This window comes from Mustela erminea, chromosome 19, assembly GCF_009829155.1.
Source record: "Mustela erminea isolate mMusErm1 chromosome 19, mMusErm1.Pri, whole genome shotgun sequence".
Lineage (NCBI taxonomy): Eukaryota > Metazoa > Chordata > Mammalia > Carnivora > Mustelidae > Mustela > Mustela erminea.
The window spans coordinates 40,232,642-40,250,715 of NC_045632.1; positions in this window are offsets into that span (position 1 = coordinate 40,232,642).

Consider the following 18,074-nt stretch of genomic DNA (forward strand, 5'->3'; position numbering starts at 1 on the left):
AATTGAGAGCTGGTGTCAACATTATCAATAAGATGCATCCTTAGGTGCAGGAGGAGAGCTGATCCACAATAGAAATGACCAGAATGAAAGTGCCCCCCAAATCCCACATTCTGATTTCAGGGAAGGTTTTCAGCATATAAGATCTTCCCCCAGGATGACAAGGATCTTTTAAAGCCAACTTTTTTGGTACAGTTTAGGAAGCCATCAACAAAATGAAAAGGTAATGTATCGGATGGAAGAAAATATTTGCAAATTGTGTATCTAATAAAAGGTTAATAGCTAAAATATATAAAGAATTCATACAACTTAATAGCACAAAAACAAATCTAATTTAAAAATGAGAAGAAGATATGAATAGACATCTTTTCACCTTTTTAAAGTTTGTTTATTTGCTTGTTTGTTTATTATTGTTGTTCTAATAATCTCTAAACCCAACATGGGGCTTCAACTCATGACCCTGAGATCATGAGTCGCATGTTTTTCCAACTAAGGCAACTAGGTGCCCCTGAATAGATGTTATTTTTTAAAGACATACAGATGGCCAACAGGCACATGAAAAGATGCTCAACATCACTAATCTTCAGGGAAATGCAAATCAAAGCCACAACGAGATCTCACCACATACCTGTTTAAATGGATATTATCAAAAAGACAAAGAATAACAAGTGTTGAACAGGGATGTGTTAAAAAAGGAACCTTCATGTACTGTTGGTGGGAATGTAAATTGCAGCCACTGTGGAAAACAGTGTTGAGGTTCTTCAAAAAACTGAAAATAGAACTACAGTATTATCTAGAAATTCTATTACTAAGTATTTATTTGCAGAAAATGTAAACACTACTTCAAAAAGATATATCATCAAGGTATTCTTTAAATAGATAAGATATGGAAACAATGTCAGTGTACATCAAGGGATTAATGGATGAAACATGAGATACTTAAGGTACTTACTATAAGGGAGTCTGGATAGCTCACCTTGGTTGAACATGTACCTCTTGGGTTTGACTCCAGTCATGATCTCAGGATTGTGATATCGAGCCCTGAGAAGTCTGCTTGAGATTCTGTCTCTCTGTCTCTCCAACTGCTCATACTCTTTCTCTCTCAAATAATAAATCTTTTTTTTTTTTTTTAAATGATGTGTGGGTGCCTGGGTTGCTCAGTCTGTTAAGCACATTTGTCTTCAGCTCAAGTCATGATCTCAGGGTCCTGAGATTGAGCCCTGTAGTGGTATTTCTGCTCAGTGGGGAGACTGTTTCTCCTCCTCCCTCTGTCCTTTCCTGCCTGCTCATGCTCTCTGTCTCTCAAATAAATCAATACAATCTTAAAAATATATGAGGTGATATATATAGACAATGGGATATTGTTCAGCCATAAAAAATAAATCTTGTCATTTGTGACAACATAGATGAACCAAAGGGTATTATGCTAAGGGAAATAAGTCAGACAAAGAAAGACTAATACCATCTATTCTCACTTATATGTGGAATCTAAAACATGAAACAAATGAACAAACAAAACAAAATTCATAGATACAAAGAACAAAGCAGTGCTTGCTAGGAGAGAGAGGAGTTAGATGGGTAGGCAAAATGAGTGAATGGAGCCAAGAAGTACAAATTTCCAATTAAAAAATAAATAAGTTATGGGAATGTAATGTACATGCTTGAAAATTGCCAAGAGAGTAAATCTTAAAAGTTCTTATCACTGGGAAAAAAAAAAAATTAACTTTGTATGATGACAGATTGTAACTAGACTTATTGTGGTAATCATTTCATAGTGTATGAGAATAAATTATTATGTTGTACTCCTGACATTATTATAATAGTACATGTCAATTATACCTCAATGAAATAATATAATTAATTAATTCTCAGGAGAGAGTAGATGTTAAAAGATATTTGTTGACTGATGGAATGAATGATGAATTGGTGAATGAATGAATACAATATCCATCTAAAAATTCTGAAATAAAATATGAGGTTTGTCTCCAGAAGAAGAAAAAAATGCCCTTGTGTTTATAATCATACCTATATCTGTCTACCTGCCTATGTATCTATGTAGCTATCAATCGATGCCCTTGTGTTTATAATCATACCTATATCTGCCTATCTGCCTATGTATCTATGTATGTATGTATCTATCCATCTATGTATCTATCTATCTATCTGTCTAGTATGGTGGGAAGGGCACAAACCATGAATAATAAACTTTGAGATTTAGAACCTAATTTTCCCACTTCCTGGCTTTGGACAGGTTACTTATTTTCATAAGCCAACTTTTTTTTTTTAATTTCAATAAAATCAAAAGCACCTGTGAATTGCCATGAGGATCAAATTGGAGAATACAGATTGCTTTTCCGTGATTTAGGAATCCATAAATATTAGCTATTAGTAATAATATTACATACCCTGTTAGGTTGTATGTCTTTGTAACAATGAATCCATTTTTCAAACTATATTTTGTCTCATGGTTTGACCTGCATAAGGGTCCTCATGGAGAATATGGGAGAGAAAACAGTAAAATGAAAAATATTTCAGAAAACACAAGAGCAGAGGCCCCTGCAGCTTTGGCCCTTGACCCATCCTCACCGGCTCCAGGATTTGATGCCTGCTTCAGACTTTGCTGTAATTAGTATTGAAAGGGTCCCTAAGGCCTTGAAAAGGAGGCTTCTTCTTCCCCTGAATCCACATTTCCTGTGTGGCTGACTTCCCTGAATTTAGGCCGCTGGCCAAAGGAGGCAGATCTGGTGGAGCACATGCTTTTCTCAGGATGAAGTGAGCAGATGAAAAGAAGAGAGGAGGGGAATGAATGTCAAAGGACTTCTTAATGAGATCTCCCCTTGTTGTGAGCCCTCTGGGCTGAGGGATTAGTGTGCAGATCATTTGCTAATGAGCATGGCCATATCCATAGAATAACCTTTAAATGCTCAAAGAATGTAGAGTAATTCTACTGAGTTCTTTCCTTGGCTGGGTGTGCTGAGAAAGATTATCCATTTCCAAATACAAGTCCTGGAAAAGGCAGTGGTGGTACGCAATCCAAATTCTAGTAAACTAAGGCATACATCGTCTATAAATACTACAGGCCTCCACCCTTTGTACAGGCCAGTGGGATTTAGGGAGATAGCGCTTTCTCAAGAATCCACGATGGGCAGCTGTCCAGCTCAGGTCTAACAGCCTCTTTCTTCACCCCACCCCCAGCATTCGAATATGGAGGAGGAGTCTCCTCCTTAATTCATGGGAGTTCGGTACACACCTCATGGTACTCACTCCTTCCAACTCTCCCCCTCCCTTTTTTTTTTTTTTTTCTTTTCCTCCTTATTTTGAATTATGTACAACCTAGGGCACTACATGCATAGTGGGGGTCTGATTTTCTTACTTTTAGATGTTGTATGATAGAAAGAAGTAAAAAGTACTAAGTAGGTCTCTAAATGTCTGTCCTGATATTGACTGACTTCTAATTAGAACTGGATGTCTAAGCATCTTACTTCAAATTAATTTTTCTTAAACACACAAGCACACACACACCTATACTTTGACCTTTTCAGCTCAACCTCTTTGGGGAAAAGGAAGGCATTTTTCTTGGTTCCCCAAGTACTTACAAGTTTATCAGCAAGCCATGCACATTCAATCACGTTCCCCTAATGAACTGCCGCTGTCAATTTAGTTCTCATAAAAACTCAAGTGAAGAGTGGTGATTCCTGAGCCCAGGTCTGTGATGCCCCAGGGTGTCTCCAATTATTTCCAGGTGGGGGTTGAGGGTGTCATGAAATTCTGCAACAAAACTAATTTTAATCCACTTCAATTTGCAAAATTGTAGGCCACGCAGCATTTTGATTAAGAAGGACATTTCAGAAAATCAAGTGAGTCACAGTGGGGTATTGCAAATGGAAAAACAAACAAACAAAAAACTTTAGTATAGAAATTCATAACCAATTATATTTTTCCTTCTTATGTCCACATAGCAGGTGGTGGCCCCTATTGTGATCTCAATACATGGGTAGATGTGAAGGAGAAAAAATAAGAGAATCCAATATTTATTGAGAATTTACAGTGTACATTTCATTGTAAGAGAAGCTTTTACATATTAAATCTCATATCATGCCCACAACATCATTATGAAATAGAACCAATATGGACTACTTTACAAGAAAAGAAACTGAGAGCTTAGAAACACTAAATAATTAGTCAAAGGTCCAAATCTGATAAAACATGGGGCTGGAACCTGAACTTTGATCTTTCTATTTTCAAAGCCTACATTTCTCATTAATATGTTTTATTGAATAGGATATGAGAACCCACAAAAGGAATATGGTGTGGCTCAAAAGAAGAACCACTTGAGAACTCAAGAACCATTAAATAGACATAAGACAATATAAAAGTATCAAATTTTATGGTACAGAAATAAGATATGGTGAGATATGGACTAAGGAAAATTTAAGGGGGGAAAAAGGTTCCATGGACTAACATACTCAAGACCCTGAAGAATCAGTGAAATTGGACAAAGTGAATCAGAGAAGAGCAGAAATAGGATCTTTAAGTAAAGGGAAATGTGAGAGCATTTAGTTGGGTGTGAGAAAGGCCATTGATTGCCCAGAGTTGCTACTTTGGGTAGAGCAGTAGTAGGGTACCCATTTGGTACATAGTGTATGGACAGACTCAAGGAGAATTGTTAAGCCTTTGTGGACAGCTGCTCTCTGCTTTACCTGGTGTTTGTTTTGTTTTGTTTCCTGGATATATTAACTACCTACACCAGGTTAATTACAGAAGGAGACCAATTAAGAGGTCAGCACTATATGGAAATTAATTTCCTAGGAACCAATTCTAGCCCTCCTCCATACCTATGACTTAACAAGTTACTGGGCCTCACTTAATCCAAGATGTCTTCATACCTTGAAATGAAATTATAATGCAATATTTATAAGATTGATAAAATTGCCATTAATAACCCTGGTCCCTTGTCAGATTTTCAGATCTTTTATTTCAACTTTTTGTCAGCTCCATTTGGATTCAAACATAGCATGCCTAAATAAAACTCTTGATTTCTCCCCTTTACAAAACAAAACAATGCAAAATATAAGGCATAACTTGATAAGGATGATAATGATGGTGACCATGATGATGGTGGTGATGAAGATGATTTTGGCTTATTCTGCTCATACTGTTACCTTGACTGCATAATTTTAGTTTCTTCTTCCTATTTTGACTACCTCTGACCAATGAATTCTCCAAAATATAGCCAAATTGCACTTAAAAAAAAAAAAACACACAAGACACAATCTTTAAAAGTCTTTATTGTGTTTCCATAACTCTTAGAATGGAATCTCAATCTTGTTTCCTTGGCCTCAAGCCCATAAATGCTTTCCTTTCTGTCTTTCTGCAATTTCACTTACCAATCCCTTTCTTTTCCCTCTACCACACTGAACAGATGTTCTTCCCATTGATTTTGAGTTTTTAACATTTTCTTGCTACTCAGGTATTAATTCAAATATCCCCTGTTCAGAGAAGACTTCCTGGCACCCATTTCAAAAGGGACACCCAATTGTCTGTCCTCATCCCCTTCGGTTTGCTGCAGTGTACTTAAAAAATTTCTAAGACTTTTCTTCAGATGTTTCTCAGATTACTTTTATGTATATTTTCCCTCTGATCCCACTAGCATAAAGCTGCATGAAAAGGGGAAGTGGGAAGGAAGAGACTCAAACTCAAAATTTGTTTATTATTTTATCCTTTTATGGCCGTGTATGTGGTACTTGGGATGGCTCAATAGATATTTGCTGTGTTAAGAAAATAGCCAACTGATGTTTAGATAGATGTTTGACACAAAGAAAGTACACTTTAACAGGCAAGTGGAATTTACATTTAGGCTTACTTGAATAGAGGATGACTTGACTCTGGACCTCATTCGGGTGGTTACATCAGGAGGAGTGAGGAAGGGCATCAGTATGCTGGGGACAGCTGAAATGCAACAGAACAGGAGAACCAAAGAGAAATAAGGGAAATTTGAAAAGGTCTGGTGATTGATTGCTAAGAAAAGTTTGAAGTATATAAACATTTCTGTTTCCTGGCCAGAGACCTCCTATAAATTGTAGAAATTATAAGGTGATGAGAATCCTTTGGCAAGAGTACATGAAAAGTGGCACCTCTTAGGAATGACATTGTACATTCAAGGAAAGTTACCCAGTAGGCAATTCACTGACCTAACATGTTAGGAAGACCATAAAACTTCAATGTTGGCTAATGTGGTACATAGTGCTATTGCTGAAAAATATGTATCCCTTTCCATATTCTTTGTGGGGAATGGGAATTCTCTGCTCCTTAGTTTTGGATCCAGTCATGTGACTTTTTAAGGCAATATGAGCAGGATGCAAGCAGTTTTGGAATGTGCTTGGAGGGTAAGGCTTTGCCTCCCATGCTTCTGGTATGAGAAGCTTAGCTGCTGTTCTGAATGAGGATGAGAAACACATGAGAAAAACTGGATTCAGTGATAGCCTGAAGCTGAGCCCAGATAAGTCCGGTCTATGCTAAATGAACCCCAACCAAAGGAAGTCATGGGAGCAAAAATAAGAAATGAGTTTTGAGACACTGAGCATTGAAATGGTTTGTTATGCTGCGTTATGGCAATTTCTGACTGATACAAAATTGTCAGGAAACTTAAGGAGTTAAAAGAATTGGACTTGCTGAATGAATGACTATAGAGAATTTTAAGCAGATAAGTAAGATTTCCAAACTTAAAATATTTACTGTATCTTCATTCACCCCAACATAACTCTTTCTCTCTTTAATAATATTATTTCAGTTCATTCATTGATTCATTTATTTATTCAGAAATACATATTGAGCAATACAGGCATTTACGTGCAAGGATTATAGGAGAAAACAAGGTAAAGTGCACATTACAACTTTGATATCAGAATTTTCAATAAACTTTTCTGTAAACTCTTCCAAAATGTATAACTATATCCTGAGACAATCTACCATACTCCTGATATATATTTCAAAATGTCAGCATGACCTCTGAGATGTCCCAAAGGTATCTTAAATTCAACATATCCAAATACTGGTTTATTAACCTTCTCGCTTTTCAACCAACAATCTATTCCTCTTCATGTATTTCCCATCTGTAAATCTGTCATCAATTCACTCAAGCCAGGAAATCTGGAATATTCATTTCTTTCTTATTCTCCTCCTCCATTCTTAGTGAATCTTGTACTACCATCAAGTCTCTCTTCTTGATATCTCTGCTGACAGTGGTCTCTTCTGTCACATGTCATCACCACTCTAAAGAAAGTCCCTCACACTCTCTAGAACAGTCATTTTCTGAGACATAAATGATGGAAAAATTGTGGAAAGAGCCTATACAATTTCCAATACAAGTATATCATTGGTTTCTCTCTGGCTAGAAAATTCATGTTCATCTGCTAAAGGACAGCAGAAATGCCGTTTCTGTGTTGAGAAGGAGTATAGCCAGGCATTTGAGATGGCAACTTCCAAGGCCTGAGGAAAAATAGAAATATTTCTCCTACCAGTTTATCCTATCAGCCAAGAAAAGGGGAAGGGGGAAGGAAGAGACTCAAATAGAACACTTGCCCATAGGACCAGTATTCATTTGAAAACTTTAATAGGAATTTTAGCTTTTTTTTTTTTTTTCTCCAGCAAATATTTTTAAAAGAATTACCTGACAGACTGGTTTATTTGAAAAAGGAAACACCAGACCTTCAGAACCTCAATTTCCCTTATTAAAATAAATGAATTTTGGCTTTGTTTGTGCTTAATCTTGGCTGGAAATTTACATTACCCAATCAGGAGTTAACAAGCTCTGCAGGGGAAATCAAGTGTCGTATAAAAATTCCACAGGAAATCCACCAATAAATCAGGGCAGGCAAGACTGTATATATGGAGATTTCTAGCCCTTCTAAAGTCTATTAAAAACCTTTAAATCCTGCTTTAGACAAAACATAAAGGAGGGTTGGGAGCTCTGTCATTCCTGAGAGGCCCTTCAATTTCTACATACTAATATTTAATCATTGAAAATGTCTATATATCCAAAATTAAGTCATTTAGGCTTGGTATATATACCACATTAATTTTATATAAACTCTTATTCTGACATGAAGTGGTTTACATAAGAGGGAAATAAAATCCTCTGGAGCTGAGCATAGAACATTCCTCTTCTGCCCATCCTTTATCAAAAGAGAGTTGTGATAATGGTTTAAAATGGCATTTGGAAAGCACCTCTTGATGGCGTCTTTCCGACATCTCTGTCAAAATACTATGAAGATGACAGAGGTGAGGAATCACATTTCTGAAAATTAAACACAGCTGTAATTTTACTACCAGAATTTGAGAGGTATTTCTATTCACCTTCAGTCTAAAGGCAAAAAAAAAAAAAAAAAAAAAAAAAAAGGAAAACAGTAGGACTAACGTACACCCATTTCCCTGGAAAGTTAGTAGGACGATCCCTAATTGTTTCCCCACTCTTTGGTCCCATTTCCCAAGTTCACATTCTGTAACATGTTGCATATTGGACAAGCTGTTACCCACCTCACTCCCAACATTGAATACCATTGTGCCATCATCTGACTGGAGGTGGGGGGGGGGTTATTTCCTAAATGCTGCTACTTTGAATCTTCCTCCTCCTGAGAAGTTTTCCCTTTTAACTTCAAAGAGTGTGAAACACCAAGAAGACAACTGGCAAGAAGTAAAAGGGAACAATGGGCAGTTGCTCTCCTGGAGATAGAAACAGCTTATAATAAGCAAATTTTTGTTAGGGTCTTGGCAATAAAGAGTTCTTCCAGCATTTCATCCAGTTATAAATTTTCATCCTTTCCAACCATTCAGAATATGAGAGGACCAGGTTCTAAAAACAAGAAACAGTCCATTTTTATACAGTAAAGTTGAACCCTGCATTGGGAAGTGTCCCATGGACTTGGACAGGGAGGCTCACAGTACGTTAAGTGAACAATGAGGCCAAAATAAATCCTCATATTCTGTTTTTGGTCAAGTAACAAAAACAAAAACAAAGCAAACAAGCAACAAAACAAAACAAACACACAAAACAAACAAAAGAACATTCTGGGGCATCTGCACATATATGGAAGAATGAAGAAAATAGAATACTACCTTGAAGAGGCAGTGAGAGGAAGAACAGGCCTTCTCTTCATAAAATAACCTGCCAAAGCAAATAGACTCTATCTATCATGTGTGCATTTGCACTGAGGCCAGCAGTGGGCAGGAATAGATTGTGCCGCACTCATGTGGTTTTAAAACATACTTCTTATACCCTTAACATTTTTACAAATGACTTAGAGCATATTAAATTATACTATGTTTTGTGGCAGAGAATGGGAAATGAGTTGCCTTAATTCTCCATACTAAGCGAAGTTCTCTGTACTGAGAATTAGAAGGAAATGTGACCTCTCTTCCCTTCCTAAAATTCTTACCTTATTACACAGTTGTATAATTCCCATGCTTCCACTTTTTTTTTTTTATTTCCACTGAAAATTTTATTTAGTTTTTCTTTTTAAAGTTGTCAAATTGGAACCTAAACCACAGAAGCTTGACTTAGCTGTTACATAAGTAAGTCCCTTATTTCAGTCTTGCCCAACTTCTCTCAGTCCCCATCTTCACAACTTTAGGAGAAAATGTTAGGAGTTAATAGGTGGTTTTAAACTGTGGTCTGTAGAGTTAAGGCACTTCTAGGGCTCCGTTTGGGACAGGGGTGATTGGACAGGTCTCCATTCCCTGTCTTTGCTTCAAACAGAGCAGCTTAGCATTCATCTGTTTTACATGGTGATCTTCTACATAAGAATGGGTCCAATTTTAGTCAGAGTTCTGGAGAGAAATAGGAAAAATGGGGGATATAGAAAGATGATGATAGATAGATAGATAGATGGATAGATATAATAGGTAGATTCTAGATAGATAATACATAGATAATAGTTAGATGATAGATAATAGATAAATAGGTAATAGATAGATATGAAGAGATTCCTTATAAGTAATTGTCATATCACTGTGGAGGCCAGGAAGTCCCACTAATTGTCTGTGTATGAACTAGAGACCAAGAAAGCCAGTGGTATGTACTTGGACTTCAGTCCAAGTCCAAAGGCCTGAGAACCAGGAGCACCAAGGGCAGGCAAGATGTATGTTCCAGCTCAAGCATTTCAGGCAGGAAAGGGTGAATTCCTCCTTCACCAACTATTTAGGCCTTCAAAGAATTGTATGATGCCCACCCACATTGAGAGGGAAAGTTGCTTTTCTGAATACATCAATTCAAATGCTAATTTTATCTAGGACAAAATGGCCAAATGTTGAATATTTTTAATTGCAAAATATATTGATTCTAATTCAACACTTACAGTTTGTTTCCTTTTGGCGAATTCTCCTCATTCACAATTTAAAAAACGGGAATAATTTGTTCTAACATTTTTAACCTGTTAGTGTCAAAATATAATCCAGAACAAATTTCTAATGTGAGAGGTTTGGTGATGATAAAATAAATTCTTCTTTCTTTTTCCTAATTTCAAATGTACTAAAATGAGTGTGCTGAAAATGCAGGCTACTGATAATGAGATTTTTAAAATTTGTTTCTGATGCTAGTTAGGCAGGAAACTTCGCTTACCTTAGACTTTGCAGAATAAAATGTGAAAAATCCAATTCTATTTCTGACTTACAAAAAAATTAAATAAGACAATTAATGAGAAAAATCAACTGTTGAACAATTTTGTCTTCAAGTTCTTTTATTCAAACCAATGGAACTCAACGACTTTAGACTTTCCTATTTTTATCATAAATTTGACTTTAATGTCTGGATATAGCTGATTAGGAAATGTAGAATGTAGTTCAAAAGAAATACAGCAGCAGGACGGGTCTATTGAAAGATCTCCTTGAGATGTATTAGCTAACACTCTATCTAGACCACTCATAAATTTTTAGAGGAAAATTGATTTTGTTTTCTCTTCGCTGCAGCAGTAAATAATTTTATAGCTTGGAAACAATTTCTATGCCAACTCTTCAGTATATATCTTTAAAAAGAATAGAATTTATTTCTTGAAGAGGTGTGCTATCACTCACACAACTGTACTACTATATCTTCAATTAAAATAAAAACCTCTCTAAACCATTTTAGATGATATATACATTACAATAGAATTTTATTCTGAAAGGTGTAATATAACTAAAATAGAAAGGAAAATAAGAAAATAGACAGTTCTGTGTGATCAAATGTCATCCATCCATCCATATCCATTCCATTCATTCATTCATTCAACCAGCATTCACTATTATTACATCTACTCTGTGTCCAGCTCTGTGCTAACTACTGAATGCATAAACATTGATTCTACATTATTTCTCAAGGAGCTTATAAAATCATCAGTGAGTGGGCACAAATATTGACACCCACAGTATAATGCATGAAAAATAAGTGATGCCCAGTAATATATGTATTTGAAGTACAGATAATTAGAGAAGTCTAAGCTGGCAAGCAGACTGCTTGGAGTTCTTAAATGAGAAGCAAAATAGTACTGAATGGAAGGAAGTGGGCTTTGGGTTACGACACATCTATATTATAAAATCCAAATTTGGGCTACTTGCCAGTTGTATGACTTTGGATGGATTCCTAACATCTCACAACTTGAGACATGTCTGATGTGAAAATTAGAACGTTCCACTCACAAATTTTGTGAGTATAAAGAGATACAGGAATAATTATGACTATTTCCAGGCATACAGGAAATGTCTAAGAGATGTTATTCATTTTCCCTTCCTCCTCTTTGTAAATTTACCAGTTGAAGAGGAGACATCAGTAGATGTAAATGCATCAAAGTGCAAATGAAAAATGTAACAGGATCAAGGATCAGCTGCATGTCCCCTGCAGTGGACAAGCATGCTTTCTAGGAGTCAACAATCAATGTAGAGTACAGATCAGACAAAGGCTGAATTTTAATGGACCTTGTGGGCTATGCTGAATTTTTATATTATGTTTGTTAACCTACTTTAAATATAGTAATAAGATTATATAAATATCATGAAAAGATTTAAAATTTCTTGTATATGCCAAATATTTTCTAAATAACAGTATTAACAATTAATATGATTTTTGTGTAAGAACATATATTAAAACTAATTCCAACTAGATTGAATTATTAAATGTGAAATTCAAAAAGGTATTTTTAAAATAAGGAGTAAATATAGGTAACTAATCATGAAGGAGCAGGGGTACGAAGCAGTAAAACAACATGAGAAAGGATAGGGTGATTTGAATCAAGACTTGAAAAGTTTTCAAATACTGAAAAAATAATAATTAAGTCAAAGACAAACTAAGTTAAAAAATTACTGATCTACATGTATCAGTACATCACTAAGGAGCTGTTGATTAGCCTTTCTAGACTATGCACATCTTTAGCCAGCATTGTGTCCTTCAAATTCATTCTAAATGCAAAAAGGAAAACCATTAATGGCATTCCTATTAATCCAAGATTACAAGGTGCTATAGGAGCAAATGTTAGTCTTTTTAGATTCAATGTTGGAAATATTTTCATGAAAAAAACCCCCACAGAAATAAGTAATTAATTTCTCTGATAATACTTAGTAAGTAAAATGAGATGATAAATATATTTATCAAAATATATTGCCACTATTTCAGGGTCCTAATGAAGCTCAAGTTTTGTACTTATTGTAACCCTTGGTCAATTTCGAGCCTCATTTTTTCTTAAAGATTTTATATATTTATTTGACAGAGAGATCAGAAGTAGGCAGAGCAGCAGGCAGAGAGAGAGGGGTAAGCAGGCTCCCCGCTGAGCCAAGAGCCCAATGTGACTGGATCCCAGGACCCTGAGATCATGACCTGAGCCAAGGCAGAGTCTTAACCCACCGAGCCCCCGGATGCCCCTTGAACCTCATTATAGACACTGATCCTAAAAATAAGAGAGGTGCATTAGAATTTATGACTCAGAATCAACTACTGTTTATTGAGCATTGACTATACCTAAAACTGTGCTGGCTCCTTTCTCATATTTTACTGTTTAATTCATATAGAAACCTGCAACACAGATATTTTCATTGGAATGAAAATGGATAAACTGAAAAGTAGAGATAATTAAATATGCAATGTAGTTAAGAGGAATTAGTTTCTGAATTCTTACTCAAATTCTCGCATCTAACGTCTACTGACTTCCCACGTGATTACTTTGGGAAGATTTAATTTGTGACAAAGATTATGCAACAAGGTAAGAGATAGATAAAACCAAAGAACCCTTCTTTTAAAGAAACCAATGACCCTGAATGAGCTAATTAATTCAGAAAGTACCTTCACTTTCTGTCTCAAAACAGGTAACTCCCAGGGCACCTGGTGGTTCAGTGGGTTAAGCATCTAACTCTTAATTTTGACTCAAGCTTATGACATTTAGCCCCATGTTGACTTCTGTGCTTAGCAGGAAGTCTACTTGATAATCTCTTTTTCCTTCTCCCTCTGCCCCTCCCCCCTGTGTGTGCACGTGCTCTCTTTCTCTCCCCAATAAAATTTAGGGGGAAAAAAAGAGAGAAAAAGGTAACTCCATCTCTTATGATCTGTATCTCACATGTATGATTTAACCAAATTAGTCAAACAGGAGTTAAGAATCTCAATCATTGTTGCAAATGAGAGTAGTCTAGAGGGCTTTAATTAAAAAAAAAAAATGAGTTTAGGTCTGTCTCAGAAATTCAGACTTCTATACTGTGGGATGAGGATTGTCCATTGGCATTATCTTTTTTAAGTCTCTCCACTCTATTGTAATGTGTGAAGTTGAGAATCACTGTTCTAGATCCTTGGATATTTCAACAGCAGTAACTGGTTTTTCTGAGCTACTTTTCATGTTAAAACAAAACAAAAAACTACTCTTGATTTAAATACAGTAGCAGGTTACTGGTTTTTGTTTTGTTTTGTTTTGCTTAAAAGTATATGAAATCACTGTGGTTAGCTCATGTTGGCAAGGCACTCTGAAAGATATGTCTCTGACTAATAACCATAAAAAAATGAGCTATGAATAAATGCACTTTTTTGGGGAAGCAAACTCAGGTCATGAGGTTGATATAAAATAATAGGAGTTGCAAAGATGTTAGAAGAGTAATGGACCCTATTTTAACTGGTCCCCTGAATTCAGCTGGATATTTACCAGAGCATGCTGAACACCTACAAAATTAACCTATGATGTAAGAAGATATATCTGGATCTCTACAAACAGAATATCTCAGGTGGTTGGTCTTGAGGTATAAAGCAGGGACCTGTAATTCTGAAGGCAGATATTGGAAGATAAATGGAACAAGGAGGGAGCCTCTGGGATCCTGCACCACAAGAGCTTTTCAAAAGCCTCCTGCACTGGGGACAAGACACAGACTCATAGACTGGTGGTGGTAGGGAAAGACTTTAGGGCAGCCCCCATACTGAAACCTGGAGCTGTGGGGGGTATGCATGCATACTGGGGGCATCTGGTGGTTTTATAAGCACAAAGGGCAAAGATGTGTCTGGACCTGGATGCAAGAGCTGTGAGTGCTGCTGTGGGGCGCCTATCCCAGGATACTGTGGTTTTTAGCAACACAAACAAAAATGGAGACAGTGTGGCCTGGAGAACTCACTGAAGAACAGACTGTGATCTTTCTGTTCTGATAGAGGTTTGGATACACTCACTTCTGCTCTGACTCTTGGAAAAGACATGGAAAGCTGCCAGGGAAAGCACAGAGAACAAAAGCCCCTCAAAACAGTTTTCACTGAGCTCATCCCCCACTATACTAGGGCAGGACAATTCTGCCGAAATAGGGTTACCCAAGTAACAGTGCAACAGGTCCATCCTCCAGAAGACAAGCTGGAAGAACACGAGGCTGACAACCCTAAGGTCCGTATAAATGAAGTGCATCTTGCTTGGGTTGTGGTCAATAATTTGGGCTCTACACATGCCCTCAACCACCCCTCAAAGGAATGACTAAGTGGAAGAACCCACAAAATAGGAAAGACTCGGAGATTGTGACCTCTGCCACAGAACCAATGAATATGGATATGAGCAAGATGTCGGAAATAGACATCAGGGTAACAGCTATGAAGACAATAGCTAGGATAGAGAAAACCATTAATGGCAATATAGATTCTCAGAAATGAGAGCTGATCTGGCAGAACTTAAAAATGCTATCAGTGAGATTCAATCTAACCTATATACTCTAACAGCTAGGGTAAATGAGGCAGAAGAACAAATTCGTGATCTCGAAGACAAACTGATAGAAAAGGAAGGAAAAGAAGGAGGCCTGGAACAAACATCTTTAAATCCACAAAAATAGAATTAGAGAAAAAATGATGTCACAAAACATTCCAGTGTCAGAATTATTGGGATTCCCTAAGGGCGTGTGGGGGGAGGGGGGCTAGAAGATATATTTGAGCAAATCATAACCGAGAACTTCCCTTAATCTGGGGAATGAAACAAGCGTTCCTGTCCTAGAGGCAGAGAGGACCCCTCTCAAGACCAAGTAGAACATACCAATCCCCTGGCATGTAAAGTAAAACTTGCAAATCTTAGAACCAAGGAAACCATCTTGGTTTGATGAAACCATCAACCAGTTGGGGGAAGAAGTTTTTTACTACTGAGAGAAGAACATCAAAATAATGTCATACCTGTCCACATAGACCTGGCAAGCCGGAAAGGGCTGACAAGACATATTCAGGGTACTAAATGAGAAGAACATGCAGCCAAGAATTATTTATCTGGCGAGGCTTTCATTCAGAATGGATGGAGAGATGAGGAGCTTCTAGGACTGGCAGAAGCTGAAAGAATATGTAATAACTAAGCTGGCCTTGCAAGAAATATTAAGGGGGAGGGGGATCCTATAAAAGGAGAAAGGCCCCAAGAATGATATTAGAACATAAATTTACAGAGACAATCTATAGAAACAAGGGCTTCCCAAGCAACATGATGAAAATAAAATTATATCTTTCAATAATCACTCTCAACGTGCAGGGCCTAAATGTTCCCATGAGATGACACAGGGTTGCAGACTGGATAAAAAGACAGGACCCATCCATATTCTGTCTACAGGAGACTCATTTTGAACCTAAAGATAAATCCAGACTAAAAGTGAAGGGATGGAGAACTATCTTTCATACCAACGGATCTCAAAAGAAAGCTGGGGTAGCAATTCTTATATCAGACAAATTAGATTTTAAGCTAAAGACTATAGTTAGAGATACAGAAGGGCACTATATCATTCTTAAAGTGTCTATCCAACAAGAGGATCTAACAATTGTAAATATCTATTCCCCCAACATGGGAGCAGCTAACTACATAAGCCAACTATTAACAAAAAAAATAGACATATTGGTAATAATACACTAATTGTAGGAGACTTTAACACTCCACTCTCAACAATAAATATATCATCTAAACAGAAAATCAACAAAGAAACAAGAGTGAATGACACACTAGACCAGATGGACCTCATAGATATACACAGAGCATTTCACTCTAAAACAGCAGAATACTCATTCTTCTCAAGTGCACTTGGAACATTCTCCAGAATAGATCCCATACTGGGTCACAAATCAGGTCTCAATGGTTACCAACGGATTGAGGTTATTCCCTCATATTCTCCAACCACAATTTTTTGAAACTGAAACTCAATCACAAGAAAACCTTTGGAAGAAATTCAAACACTTGGAAGCTAAAGACCATCCTGCTCAAAAATGTTTGGGTCAACCAGGAAATCAAAGAAGAACAATTCATGAAAACCAGAGAGAACAAAAACACATCAATCCAAAATCTATGGGAGTGGGAAAGACTATCCTAAAGAGGAAATACATAGCCATCCAAGCCTCACTCAAAAAAAATAGAAAAAATCCTGAATACACAAACTATCTTCACACCTTAAAGAACTGGAGAATCAACAACAAATTAAGCCTAACCTATGCATGGGAATGGGAATAATTAAGATTAGAGCAGAGATCAATGAATTAGAAACCAGAAATACAGTAGAACACATCAATGAAACTATAAGCTGGTTCTCTGAAAGAATTAACAAAATCAATAAGCCACTGGCCACACTTATCCAAAAGAAAAGAGGAATGACCCAAATTAATAAAATTATGAATGAAAGGAGAGAGATCATGACTAACACCAAGGAAATAGAAATAACTATCAGAAATTATTATCAACAGTTATATGACAATAAATTAAGCAACTTGGAAGAAATGGATGCATTCCTGGAAACCTATAAACTACCAAGACTGAAACAGGAAGAAATTGACAACCTGAATAGACCAATAACCAGTAACAAGATTGAAACAGTGATCAAAAACATCCCAAAAAACAAGAGACTAGGACCTGGTGGATTCCCTGGAGAAATCTACCAAAAATTCAAAAAATAAATAATACCTATTATCCTGAAGCTGTCTCAAAAAATAAAATGAGAAGGAAAACTTCCAGACTCATTCAATGAGGCCAGCATTACCTTGATACCAAAACCAGGTAAAGACACCAAGAAAATGGAGAATTTCAGACCAATATCCTGATGAATATGGAAGCCAAAATTCTCAACAAGATTCTAGCTAATAGGATCCAACAGTACATTAAAAGGATTATCCATCATGACCAGGTGAGCTTTATCCCTGGGATACAAGGGTGGGTCAACATTCACAAATCAGTCAATGTGATAGAATACATTAATAAGAGGAGAGAGAAGAAATGTATGGTCAGTCCTCTTAATTGATGCAGAAAAAGCATTTGACAAAATACAGCATCCTTTCTGATTAAAACTCTTCAGAGTATAGGGATAGAGGGAACATTCTTCAATTTCATAAAAATCCATCTATGAGAAACCCATAGTGAATTCTCAATGGGGAAAGGCTGAGAGACATTCCCTTAAGATCACGAACATGACAAGGATGCCCATTCTCACCACTATTGCTCAACATAGTACTAGAAGTTCTAGCAACAGCAATAAGACAACAAAAAGAAATAAAATGTATTTAAACTGGCAAAGAAGTCAAACGCTCTCTCTTCACAGTTGGCATGATACTTCATGTGGAAAACCCAAAAGACTCCAACCCCAAATAACTAGAACTCATA